The sequence below is a fragment of the Callorhinchus milii genome, unplaced genomic scaffold, assembly GCF_018977255.1.
Source record: "Callorhinchus milii isolate IMCB2004 unplaced genomic scaffold, IMCB_Cmil_1.0 Scaffold5, whole genome shotgun sequence".
In the NCBI taxonomy this organism is placed as follows: Eukaryota; Metazoa; Chordata; class Chondrichthyes; order Chimaeriformes; family Callorhinchidae; genus Callorhinchus; species Callorhinchus milii.
The window spans coordinates 34,014,334-34,027,368 of NW_024704746.1; positions in this window are offsets into that span (position 1 = coordinate 34,014,334).

Consider the following 13,035-nt stretch of genomic DNA (forward strand, 5'->3'; position numbering starts at 1 on the left):
ATAAGGCAACAGCATGAGTTTCAGTTGTACTCTTATATTATGTTATATTCTTTGAGCATAAGATGGCTGAAAAGGAGAAAGGCATCAGATACAGATTGTCCTAACTCAACCTCATTCATTTCCGCACCGCACATCCTGATATGGAGCCGAGGAATTAATAATAATTAATAATTATATCGCTGTCCAATTCTAAAGTCACTAGTCCATAGCAGCAAGCACAGTGACCACTGCCAAAATATAGAATAAACAGCTACAATAAAAATGTTAGCAATAAGCCCTCAGGATAATGTTCACAATATGCCACAGATATATCACAAAAAAGTTTGATTTTTATATTTTTTCTTCAATACAAAATAAATATTTAATGCTTACTTCAATTCCCCATCTCCTACACCTTCTAAACGTCTTATTTTAGGCGAGATGAAAAATGGGAATAGTAGAATCAACACTTTAAAGGAGCTAGGTTAACACATGAAATGTCACTTGCTTTTTTCTATGGATATTTATAGCTTCGTACTTTTTCCAAGTGCTTTCTTATTCTCTGTGTCTTGGTGGTCTGCTATGGCTAACAGAGTGCAGAACTATATTCATGTGGAATGCTCAGTAGTTTGGTTTGCAATCTCTTAAGCACGCTGATGGATTTTTGGGTGCGTCAGCCACTTGTCTGATCAAAAGAAAGAGTGGAGATAACCTCTGTCTCTGGGCTCTGCAAAATATCAATTTATTTAAAATATCCAGTTCTTAGATAAGCCACAAGATGGCACCCGAACAGAAAGCATTAATGAACATCACTGTAATTCTCCTGTTGTCCACCTTTTATCAGGAATAATAACTGCTGTGTGATCCTGTGTCTGTAGATACACACCGGAAACAATAATCCCCCAAATAAAAAAAAATCATCCATTACTGTTTGTGGGACATTGCTGTGTGCAAATGCTGCTGCATTTCACCCACAAAATATACAGTCAATCTATTTTACAGTTTATCTTGTAAAGTGTTTTGAGATGTCTCAACGATGTGATAAAGCGCTATATCAAACACAAGGATTATTATTGTTATATTATAATATCATAAAACACAAAATAATTCACATAGAAATTCCATCAAAGTCCTCATTTTGTTTAACATCAGAATAATTAAAAATACATACATTTGTGTAAACCAAATACTTGAACAGAATCGGATGATATAGTAAGTGCATTTGATAACAATACCTTTTCATATCAGAGTGTGTTCATCACTTATACATTGAGACTATAATGTAGGCAGATAATCTGTGGTAGCAATTTCCCACAACCAGCAATGAGCTGAATGAACAATTCCTTCATGCAAAATATCTACAGTGCTCTATCAAATGCTACAATTATCAAGACTGGTGTTTAGTAGAAAACATCATCTTCAAACTTACTGCTCTTTTAATACAGGAAGTTTGTATGCCAGAGGGTCTTGGTGCCAAGAAATCTTTAATAAAAAAACCTCTTGAGGTTGCATTTTTATATTGCCTCTCATGTCAAAACCTTGCAAAGCACTCTATGGTAATGGCTGTCAAATGCAGTAATTGAAGGCAAATACGCAGTTCTAAAGCATAGTTTTCATGTAGAGAGGATTCACACCCATTATCCCAAATAGTTCAGTCTTTTGGAGAGTGGGAACAAACTAGCAGAGATTTTACAATGTCTAACACACCTCTTTTACAACAATCCAAATAAAAATAATAGACTGCAGCTGATCAGCTTCCATTTGCTAAAGCATTACTTCAGTGAGGCTTTTTAACAGCAGGACATACAGTTTTTGCTGTGGTCTCTGAAGCAGATTATTCTTCAAAACTGGTTTAGATGCTTAATACTGAGCAGTGGCTCTGATTTAAATCCTCATCATTTGTAAGCAGCATGACAGTCATCTCCTTCAAACCAGCTACTTAAGGGCATTTTGAGATTACACTCCTAAATGAGGAAGAGCTAGGACAGGGTTAATAATAAACTCACTCCAGATCTGTCACACCTCTGAAGGTTCATGTCAAATGCAGGCTTCGCTAATGTTGACAGTCATTCCAATGAAGGGGAGGGAGCTCTTTATAATAACATTCCTTGCATTTGATTCAACAACAAATTTATTCGCAATTGCATTCAGTGCCTTATCACATTGTCAACATGTCTCAAAGCGCTTGACAAGATTTGTTATACAGTGCCGTGACTGTGTATTTAAGTGAACATAGAGGTCGACTTGCAGCAACGTTCTACAAACAGCCAAGAAGAGAATGATCATTTTTTTTTAAACCTGGGGATTGTTGGCCACCGAGGATCCTGAGAAAATATCTCGTCCCTTTTTAAATAATGTCATGAAATCTTTTAACAGTCTGAACTGGCAGACAAAACCTGGGTTTGACATCTCATCCGACTTTAGAAATCACAACAAAATACACTTGTTACTGAGAGAAATTAAGCTGATTTGCACAGAAGTAAAGTGAGAGCTTTTAACATAATAAGGATCTTGACCTTGCTCCTTGCTGTTACTGGGGAAAACATGAGAGCATTGTACAGGGTGCTCTCATTGCACGTCTAAAGAGCAGGGACTGTAGGAGCAGTCAGGTTGGATTTGAAAGCAATTAGCCATGATTCACTAATCTGCTGGAATTCCTGGAAGAGACCTAAAGCGGTGGATAAGGCTAACAATGTAATAAAGCAAAAGGCATTGTAAAAGTACATGTTGATGACTAAAACAAGATATATATAAAAGGAATTGTATGAAGCCCACACAAAACTCCGCTTTAGAAGTAGATCACTTTAAAGGGGGAGTTCATGTGGATCAGCGTAACACACTTCCACTTACTGTCAGATTCCTCTTACAGACAATGTGTTTAATCCTTCATTGTGTCACTTCCACATTGACATGATAAATGTTCAACTTCAAGATTTTGTAGAATCACATAAAATAAACCTGGTCTAAAATGTTATTAGTAAATTGAATGAACGGTAGCTACGATCTGCAAAAAATGGAGGAGAGTGTAACAGAACCAAGCAGAGCCATGGAAAGGATAACAAATACCTCTAAGTGGATTAAAAGGCACTCATCCAGCCAAAAGCCTGGTGACATAACAACCCACAATGGCAAATTGAAGCTGGGTCTTTTCACTGCTGTCAACTGAACCTTTTGATTGAATGACTAACTACCTTTGATTCACTTGAAGTGCCTGTTATCATTTAGAGGATATATTCTATACACCTCTCTCTCTCTCTCTATATATATATATATATTACACACACATATACACAAGACAATGAATTTTCTTATTAAAATTGTTTCCCACTTTTGAGTATATCCTAACTCCTGAATGTTATTTGAAGGTGTAAATTAGTGCCACTGCAAGACAACTTATTTTGTGGTTTAGTGTCCGAGATATAATCCTACATGAAGTGAACAATATAAATGTAAATTTGGTTGTAAAACCAGAATTAAAACTTGCTCCTTTTTTTAAAAAAAAGACTGATTAAGTTTGTCCAATTTGTTTTCTTCCAGAACTATTTTAGCCACATAAGGTACTATGACCAATAAGGTGGGCAACCTTTGACACTGGGAATAGTAGTCAAGGCCCTGAGGTTACTGATCCTATAATAAGCTAACACTTAATGCAGACACTGGATTAAATCTAGGACCTTCTAGTCTTTCTGGCAAAGGGGAGGGAAAGAAAGAGAGAAAACAAAGCAAGAACCACGCCAAGTCTTTAAATAGTGACATGATGAGAGAGAAGGATATGATAATAATAATCTTTAATCCTTGCATTTGATATAGCGCTTTTCACGTCGGGAGGACGTCCCAAAGCGCTTCACAGAACGTAAAGTGAATTGACTGTATATTTGTGGGCGAACGTGGCAGCCAATTACGCACAGCAATGTCCCACAAACAGTCGTAGCTTAAAAATGACCAATTTATTATTATTTTTGGTTTTGGAGGGATTATTATTAGGCTCTGTGTGGAGTAAGGAAACTTGCCCGAAGTTTCGCCCTCTGCCTGGAATTGAACTCAGGTCTCTCACTTGCAAAGCGAGTGCCCTAACCACTGAGCTACAGGACTCCACAATGATGCTGTCAGATGTGGCAGCAAGTGGTAACAACATTGTAATGGGATTTATAGCTGGTTGTTCTACATTGCAGCTTATAGCAGAGGTTGTGATGCAATAGATTGTAATGAACTTTACAGAAAAAGTCTCTCTCTGTTTTAATGTGTTATCACATCCTGTCAACCATGTTCTCTCTCCTAGCAAATGAACATTGACAGTGCAGTTTGGAATGTGTGAACTTCAGTCAACTGGTTTAACTAATGCAACCAAATGGAGCTTGGATTTTCAGTGACTCAAGGCCGAATAGCAGTGGTTGGCTGTGGGAACCTGAATGTAGAGTATTAGTCACCTCTATGAAAAGCAAAGTTTTCATTCCTGAAATAAAAGGAATCAGTAACCTATCAGGTATGGAATACTTGGACACATGTCAGAACCTACATCAGTGTTCATCTTGCGTTTTTAAAAATGTAATAGGATATAAATGAAATAATCCTTTATTATGTGATACTCTCTGTATTGCAGTCTCTGCTATAATTCAGAAACACAGACAAGAGTCTTCCCTTTATGTCACAAATTTATTGAGTTAAATTATTATTATTATTATTTGGGTAATAATATGACACCAGCAAGGATTTCTAAAAGTAATAGGCAATTTATTTTCAGTAACTGTAATGTATAAACTTAGATAGCTTCCAAGTAACACACAATGCATCTCGTGCTATTTAAATAATTAAAGTATTCCTTGTTTATGTATTGGTGCATGTTCAAAGCTTAACGAATATGGTTATTAATTTTGGAATTAAAATTCTTGCTAAAAAGACAATTGGTTGCTTATTCTGCTTCAGTATTGAAACAAAAAAGAGCTCCAGACTGCTCCGCAACAGCAAATTTGTGCAGTAATTTCACTGAAAGTTCCCAATTAATACTTTTCATGACCACTGAGCCATGTAATCCAGCAACTGCATTAAAATGTTGCTGCAAGCTACTGCATAATGTTCGTACAGGATTTCGGTCATTAAACTATTCGTGGGAGGTTGACATGAGCACTGCAAACAAAACACTACAGACAGGAAAACAGCAACAAGCAGGAAAGCTGGGAGCCAGTAGTAGGTAGAGAGGCTGAGCCACCCACCATAGCATGAGGTCAGGACAACAACAACAACGACGACAACTTGCATTTATATAGCTTCCCGCAGGCAGGGTAGTGACACACAGCGCTTAGGGATGGTGGGATCTGTGAATAAGCCGGACCATAACCTGAGCTATGTAGAAAAACACCTCTTTATGAAGGTCAAGAGGAACAGAACAGAAGTTTGGCAACAAATTTAACTGCAGAAAACAATTATCTTTACAAACGATGTTTTGAAACGTTATCTGATGTGCAGTTATTTTAAGTGTTATTCATGGTAAATCTGTCAGACTCCAACATTATCCGTGTTACAACATACAATTAGAGCCAACTGTATCACAATATTTTATGAAGTCTGTTCTCTTCCACAATAGATAAATTTAATGTTTATTCAAATTGCATAGCTGGTGTAATTGAGTTACAAATCAAAGTTGAACAATTCTATTTGAATGAATGAAGCTATTATGCACATAGTAAATAGATCCCATCAGATAACCTCCATAAACTAGTACTCTGCCCTCTTTCAAATGTTAAACGATTCACTGAAGCCAAGTCCAGTCTTGAGTGGAAGAACATGGGACTTTTTTACCCTTTAGTAAAAAAACACTTTTTCACAAAGTCATAGTTCTTTCACATTCATCCACATTCTTTGTAAGCCCTTTCAGTGATTTTTCTCTTCCCCACTCCCCTCGACTCCCACCTGCAACTTGGGTGTCAAGTCCTTATTGTTAAGTAACTTGGGCATCCTCCCAAAGTGGAAGGCGCTTTATAAATGTAAATTTGTATTGTTTCATATTGTAAGCACATGATGTTTTGACAACTTAATAAATCTAATTTATATCCATCCCTGTAACATGCAGTGGACCATTAGGGGAAACATCCAATTAAAGTCAGCATTTAATTGTTAAGGTATCAATTCATTCAGTTTTCATTGGTTACTTTATGGATACATTGGGATTATCCTATTAAAAAGTTTCTACTGTATATCATTATCAACAATGAATTCAAGTTACAGTATCTGCAGTGAATTGTAGTCTAACAACTACTGGAGAATGAAACAACAACTTGCCTTTATTTAGAGTCCTTCATGTAGGGTAAAGTCTTGGAACACTTTATAGGGAAAGGGTTGGACGCTGAGCAAATGAGTGGTGAGTGGGGGAAGGGGTGAAATGGTACAAGTATATTTGAAGAGGTAGGATTTCAGGCAGGACTTAACAAGACAGAAAACAGAGGCAGAGACAGAGTGCTGGAGAGAGGTGTTTGGGGGAATAGGAACTGAAAGCTCGGCCACCGATGGTGAGCCAGAGAGGATGGGGGACATGCAGCAAGTCCAAGTTAGCTCAGCAGAAGGGACGAAGGGAGAGGTAGAAAAGAAGATTGGAGAAATAGAGACATGCCAAGGAGTGGAAGGATTTAAAAGGTTTGATGTGGCAGATGTGAAGGAAGGGCATATTAATTAAGGCGGAAGGAACGATGCGGATCAACACCTATACCAGTAATGACTTTTAAAACAAGCTGACTATTCGGGGGAATATAATGTCTTCTTCAGTTAATGTTTCTTCTCCCATCTCCTCTCCTGAAGACTTGAGCTCGAGGTGGATGCATCACCGCACTGCTGGCCAACAATCCCATTATCCTACATGATGGGCACTAGAGAAATGCAAGTTGGTGTTGATGCTGGCTCTCTTTGATACAAACTCCCCATGTGTGAACATAGATCTTGTGAGATCGAGTTACTTTACAAATTGGAAGGTACAATGATCACTACAATGATGGACTATGTTAGTGTTGTCCAATAAAAATCACTGACAAGCCATTGGTGTCACTACAGTGACACCATTCTAGCGACACACACTAATTTTAGTGGATCACGCCTTACATGTACTCACACAGTACAGGTAAATGTACTTCACATATTTGTTTATATGTATATAAACACAGCACAGCTCAGAGAGAGCCCTGGTCAAAGTGGCAAATGACATTCTGTCCACCTGCAACCAGGGCTCTCTCTGTCTCCTCGTCCTTCTCGATCGTTCAGCCGATTTCGATACTGTTGACCACTCTATTCGTCTCCACCACCTCTCCTCTCACTTCCACCTCAATGGATTGTATTTGTATACAAATTTGTACAGCACCTTTCACGTCGGGAGGACGTCCCAAGGTGCTGGAAAGACAGAGTTTCGGACCCGAGCTGAGGTGGGGGAGGGTGGAGGGCAGGAGGGAAACAGGGACATCGAAAGCACGGTCAAAGAGGAGGGTTCTTGAGATGGGTCTTGAAGGTAGCAAGGGAGGGGGCGAGGCGGACAGACTGTGGGATGGATTTCCAGAGGGTCGGGCAGTGTGGCGGAAGGCCCGCCCGCCAATGGTGGGGTGAGCGAGGCGGGGGACGTGAAGCAGGCCAGAGCTCGCTGAGCAGACGGAGCGAGCAGGATGGTAAGGGGTTAGCAGATTGCAGAGGTTGGGAGTAGTAAGACCATGGAGGGCTTTGAAGGTGAGGCCCAGGATCTTGAACTGTATCCTCTGTGTGATGGGAAGCCAGTGGAGTTGGGCGAGGATGGGGGTGATAGGGTCGCAGAGCCTAGTGCGGGAGAGGACACGGGCTGCAGAGTTCTGGATGATCTGCAGCCTCTAGAAGGAGGAGTTGTGGAGGACGACAAGCAATGAGTTTGGATAGTCGAGCCTCGATATATGGGGTTTTGACGGCCTGCGGTGTGAGACAGTGGCAGAGCCAAGTGACGTTGCAGAGGTGGGGGAAGGCAGATCTGTTTTTTTTTCTAAAACAGACGGTTTAGAAAAAAAATCCAAAACGTATACAAGAAAGGAGTGACTTGGTGGATCTGATCGTGTTGTTCTGGGTTCACGTTCTTAATTTTTACAATCTTGAAAACTTCTCTAACCTCTGAGATGTCTCCTTTCAAGACTGAATACCCTAACGGTTGGTCATAACCCGTTCCTCTAACGCTGGGAATCATCCTCATTGCTCTCCTCTGCACCGGCTCTCGGGCCTGGGTAGCACAATTATGTCACAGTGACCAGAACTGTATACAATACACTGGGCTCAGCCTGACCAGAGCATCTAGTAGCCTGAGTATGACCTTTGGAGATTTGAACTAAACTGATTTGACAAGTAACCCAGCATCTTATTTGCCATGTGGGTTCCTGCCTCACACTGTTTTTTTACATAGTGAGTGATGAGTTAACTTAACGCCCCTGTAATCTCCTTCAACTTCCTCAAAGCAAATTCTATCCATCCATGGAGTCCACACGTTTTCTATTCTTGCTTCCTACATGTGGCAACTCGCATTTGCTGATCATCAGTCTGTGTGCATAATCCTATCAAAGCTCTTGGCGAGCTCTTTGCCGTCACCTCAATTTTCCCATACCCCTCCTAATTCGGCGTCATCTGCAGATATAAGCGTTTTCAATGTGGGGTTGGGAATTCCAGTGCGTTTCGATTCAGAAATATTATTACTATTATTATTATAGAAATAGACCAGGAAAAATTACTGTCCTCGCCATTGTAGATGTGTAACGCCTTTGGTGCATAGGAATATGAAAGTATGAAGCTGCTTGTAAATTTATCTGCACATATCTTTTCTCAGTCTCATGAGCCCCCCCTTTAGAAACCACAGACAGATACAGAGAGAGAGAGAGAGAGAGACAGGAGTTCCCTCACCTGTACATCTGAGACACTGATCGAGGATGAAGTGGCAGCAGCGATCACACCAGAGGTTTTCAGACACGCAGGGGATGAAGTCGTGTCCCTCGCCTAGTTCCTCTCTCACCCTGGGATCTGCGGTGCTGGAGAAGATGGTCCTGACATCTGGGGGTCGGTATCTCCTGCGGCTCTTGCCCATGGGACTGTGCAGTAAGAGCAGCTCAGCATTGCCATTGGGTTCCCACTGAGACGCCCTCAGCCCCGGCTCTGGATCGTGCGCAATGCTGAGTGATTTTGCACCTTTCATCCTCAGCTTTACCTTTCTCTCTCTCTCTGCTTGGCTCTCCTTCCTACCCACCCTGGCCTGGAAAGCCTAAGTTTTTTTTCACATGCAAGATTTCCCTCCTCCCTCCCTCTCTCCCTCCTTCCCTGATCGTGGGACTCAGGCAACAAAAAAACTTGCAACAACAAGTGACAGGTGAGATCAGGTTTCGCTGCAGCTTTCAGCTCTGCACACAATTCATTCACTCCACCACAGCTCTGAACGTCACCTGATTCTCTGGCACATTTTTGGTTTCACTTTTAAGGAGGTGTCTGCATTTCTGTACATTATTTAAACCTCCTCGCCGCGTTGGTACCGCAAGAAACGCAGGTCCGTAACTGTATAATTGTACAAGGTAATAATAACAATGATAATAATAATAATTCTTGCATTCGATATAGGGCCTTATCGCGTCGTTCAGACGTCTCAAAGCGCTGCACAGAATATGCTGTAAACTGAATTGACTGTGTGTTTTGTGGGCGAAAAGTTTGTGGGTGAAAATAGTACAGTTGGATTACCTATTCAAGAATCTTACCTTGAGTAATTTGCTTCAAGGGACCAGTTTTATAGAACTTATTAGTCTCGATAGTTAGTCAGTCAATCAGTCACTAGTATGAATTACTTCTCTCATCCATTTACGTCTTTCTTTTTACATTTGTGTCCATTACCTTAATTGGGTTTATCGTTTTAATTCTAAATGTTGTGAAGGGATCAAAATGCATTGAATCATTGTCACTTGTTCACAATGTTATGATTAGACGCTGTTCTCTCTCTTTCTCCCTCCCAAACAGTGGGTTCTTTGTATGATACAATGAACTTGATTGGTATGTGGTTGTGAGTGGAACATGCCACATTCAAAGATTTTACTCGCTTAACTCGTTCTGTGACTAGGTAGTTTACATTTGGCTGGAATCCATTTCCTTATGGTATCTACATTTTATAGTCCACCAGTTCCTCTTACACACTTTACTTGAATGCAGGCTACAGGGCAAAGTGAAATGTCATTTTTTTTGATTGATACAGAAATCAAATGTCATAGTTCGTTAAGCCTCAGACCATTCAAACCTGCCATATGCTTAAACTACATCTGTGAAAAGAAGTGGTTAATTAAAGCAACGCGTGGTAATCTTACAATAGATTTCATGGGGAACTCCTACATTTGTTTGCTAAAGTCGTTGTGAATTCCATTCATAACCTACCTTTAACACTGCAATTAAACAGAACTCCGCCCTGCCTCCTGCAAGGAAAAAATAACATGGAAACTGCAGTTGTAAATCTTGCACTGAACACTGCCTGTGTTATGTTGCACTAGTGGTTCAAACATAGGAATTTAATATTATGTCCAGCAGTCTCAGTGGTTGAGTGAAGGATGCATTTCAACAGGACTTTTTAAAGTAATACTGGATCTGTATGATCGTAGTACGAAGAGATAAAAATGAGTCTAAATAATAATCCTTGCATTTGATATAATGCCTTAGCACATTGCCAAAATGTCCCAAAGCACTTCATGGGATTTACTGTAAAGTGTAGTGACTGTATATTTGTAGGTGAAATAGCCAATTTGGCAGCCAATTTGTGCAAAGGAATGGCCCACAGTTATGAAGTGAATGACCAATTCTAGCTGTTGGATTGTTAGCCAGGATACAGGGAATAATTCCCTTGACTTGCAATCTTTAATGTCTATCTAACTAATGCTAAAATGTTTTTGTTCATCCAGACCCTTAAAAAAGTTGCCATATGTGTTGGGATATTCAGTTGGCTTTTAGCTGCTAATTAACCACATATTTTGAATGTTTTCCCTTGATACCTAGTACTTTTGGTCCTGTTTCTGAAAGCGTCTCTTCTGAGGCACAACTATCTCACTGTACGGTAGCTCACCATTCCAACCCTCACAAGTTTATAGAATGGCAATATCCCCACTCCAGGAAATGCCATAAGACAAGTAATAAAAACTGTGCCTTGTGATGGCAACCACTCTGGATTTCAATCCTTAGTCAAACTCTTCTCCGTATTTCTTCCTGACTCAGAAATTTATCTAATTCCATTTAAATGCTTCAGCAGAATTTAGTGTTTAAACTACATAACATGCCTGAGTTTTTAAAAAAAATCTTGTGTCTACAATTTTTCCTCATTTTGTTTCAAAAACATGCACTATTCAGTTTCTCCTCTTATTCATTTTTTCCAGCACCATTTAAGACTCCACACTCCACTGCTTATCCCGACTTCCCATATAGCATGTTGTAGGCCTGGAATCCCCCAACACTGGTTAAGTGTCCAGGGATTTAAGGAAAAAAACTATACTTAAAGTAGACCAGCCACTTGAGAGCTCCTCCAAAGATATTATGAATCTTCAAAAATGTATTTAATAATCTCAAAATGTTCATGCCCTACCAAAGTACACTGCTCATTTGCTTTCTTGCTAAAGGTATAGATGGCAGCACTGTTTGGAGGTTGGGCACTGAGGTGTTGAATATGGAAATGATTTAATGACTGGAAATCGATTGTTTGAAATCTGGGGAATAGAGCTACGCTCAGTTAACAGCATGTTCCTATAAAAAGCCTTTGACAATATACAAAGACATGTCCCTACATGTTATAAAACTGTATCTTTGTTCAAATCGTGAACAATCAAAAGTGTAAATTAGAGCTCTAATGTTCCTGCCAGATTCTGGGACTCCTGTGGGACATTTAGGTCATTGTGCCTGTACCAAGCAAGCTCCTCACTATTTTCTCTGATTCTATTCTCTGCTCTTTACTCAATAACTTTTTAACAAGGTGCTAAACGTCAGAAAGAGAATGTTTCCACCCATAGCAGATATTCTGTAATATATTGTACCGCTGACCTGATTACAGTCACTGCACTTCACAGTAAAAATCACACAAAGTGCTTTGAGATGTCCTCCCGACATTAAAAGCGCTTTACTCAGAGAACACAATCTACACGCAATCTACAAAGACCGTAGAAATCGTGCCATCAGTGCAGGGTTCCAGGTAGTGGCTGGTCTGGTATTTAATTCTGGTGTTTTTTGTTTTGAGTATGGGTAGCTCCAACCCAGATCTTAACAAGGACAGTTTACACCTTCATGAATCTTACAAGTGACTTTAAATGGGTTACAAAGACTTGAGGTGATGGAGAACTATGCAGCAAATTTACCTTCCACCCAACACGTATGTTTTTTTGGTTGAACCCATGTGATATTTAAATACTCACAACTAACAAACAGAAAATAAACCCTACCATTAAATATTCAAATCATTTATCCACTGAGAAGCAAATCAACAGTTACCAAGTGGCAACGAGATGAGTTTCATATTTAGTAACTCCTAATGACATCAAAGTTTCAACCATGGAAAATTCATGAGAATCTGTCTTGTTTGTGGGTAAGAGAGCAACCGTAGGTGTGAGCCTAGGCATTCTACAGTATGCTAAGAATAATCTTCATAAGGGGTAAATAACTCACTTGGGGGTGGGAAGAAGTGTGGTCTCTTTTGTCTTAATTGGCCCTAAAATAACACACCTGGCAATGGAATATTGTAATTGAGATGATCATCTAGAGTGGACTCTGTAGACCGATTCCTGAGCCAGGCAGGTCTGCAGTACTCCAGGCACAAATAATAGACCAGGCAGCCTGGCTCAACAGGTCCTGGAGAGGCAAAGCTGTCACACAGCGCAGGGATTCTGCCAATTTGGCTCCTATAAACCAAACCTCTAGCAGAAAGGTCATCCTGGCTGGATATGCAGCAGGAAGCTTGGCAGACAGTGCTCTCAATGGCAAGCTGTGCAGTTTTAGCTGGCTAAACTCCAGCTGTACACCAGTGCATAAAATAAATGATATTTATGAAGTTCAGTTTAGGTGAAGATGTTTCAC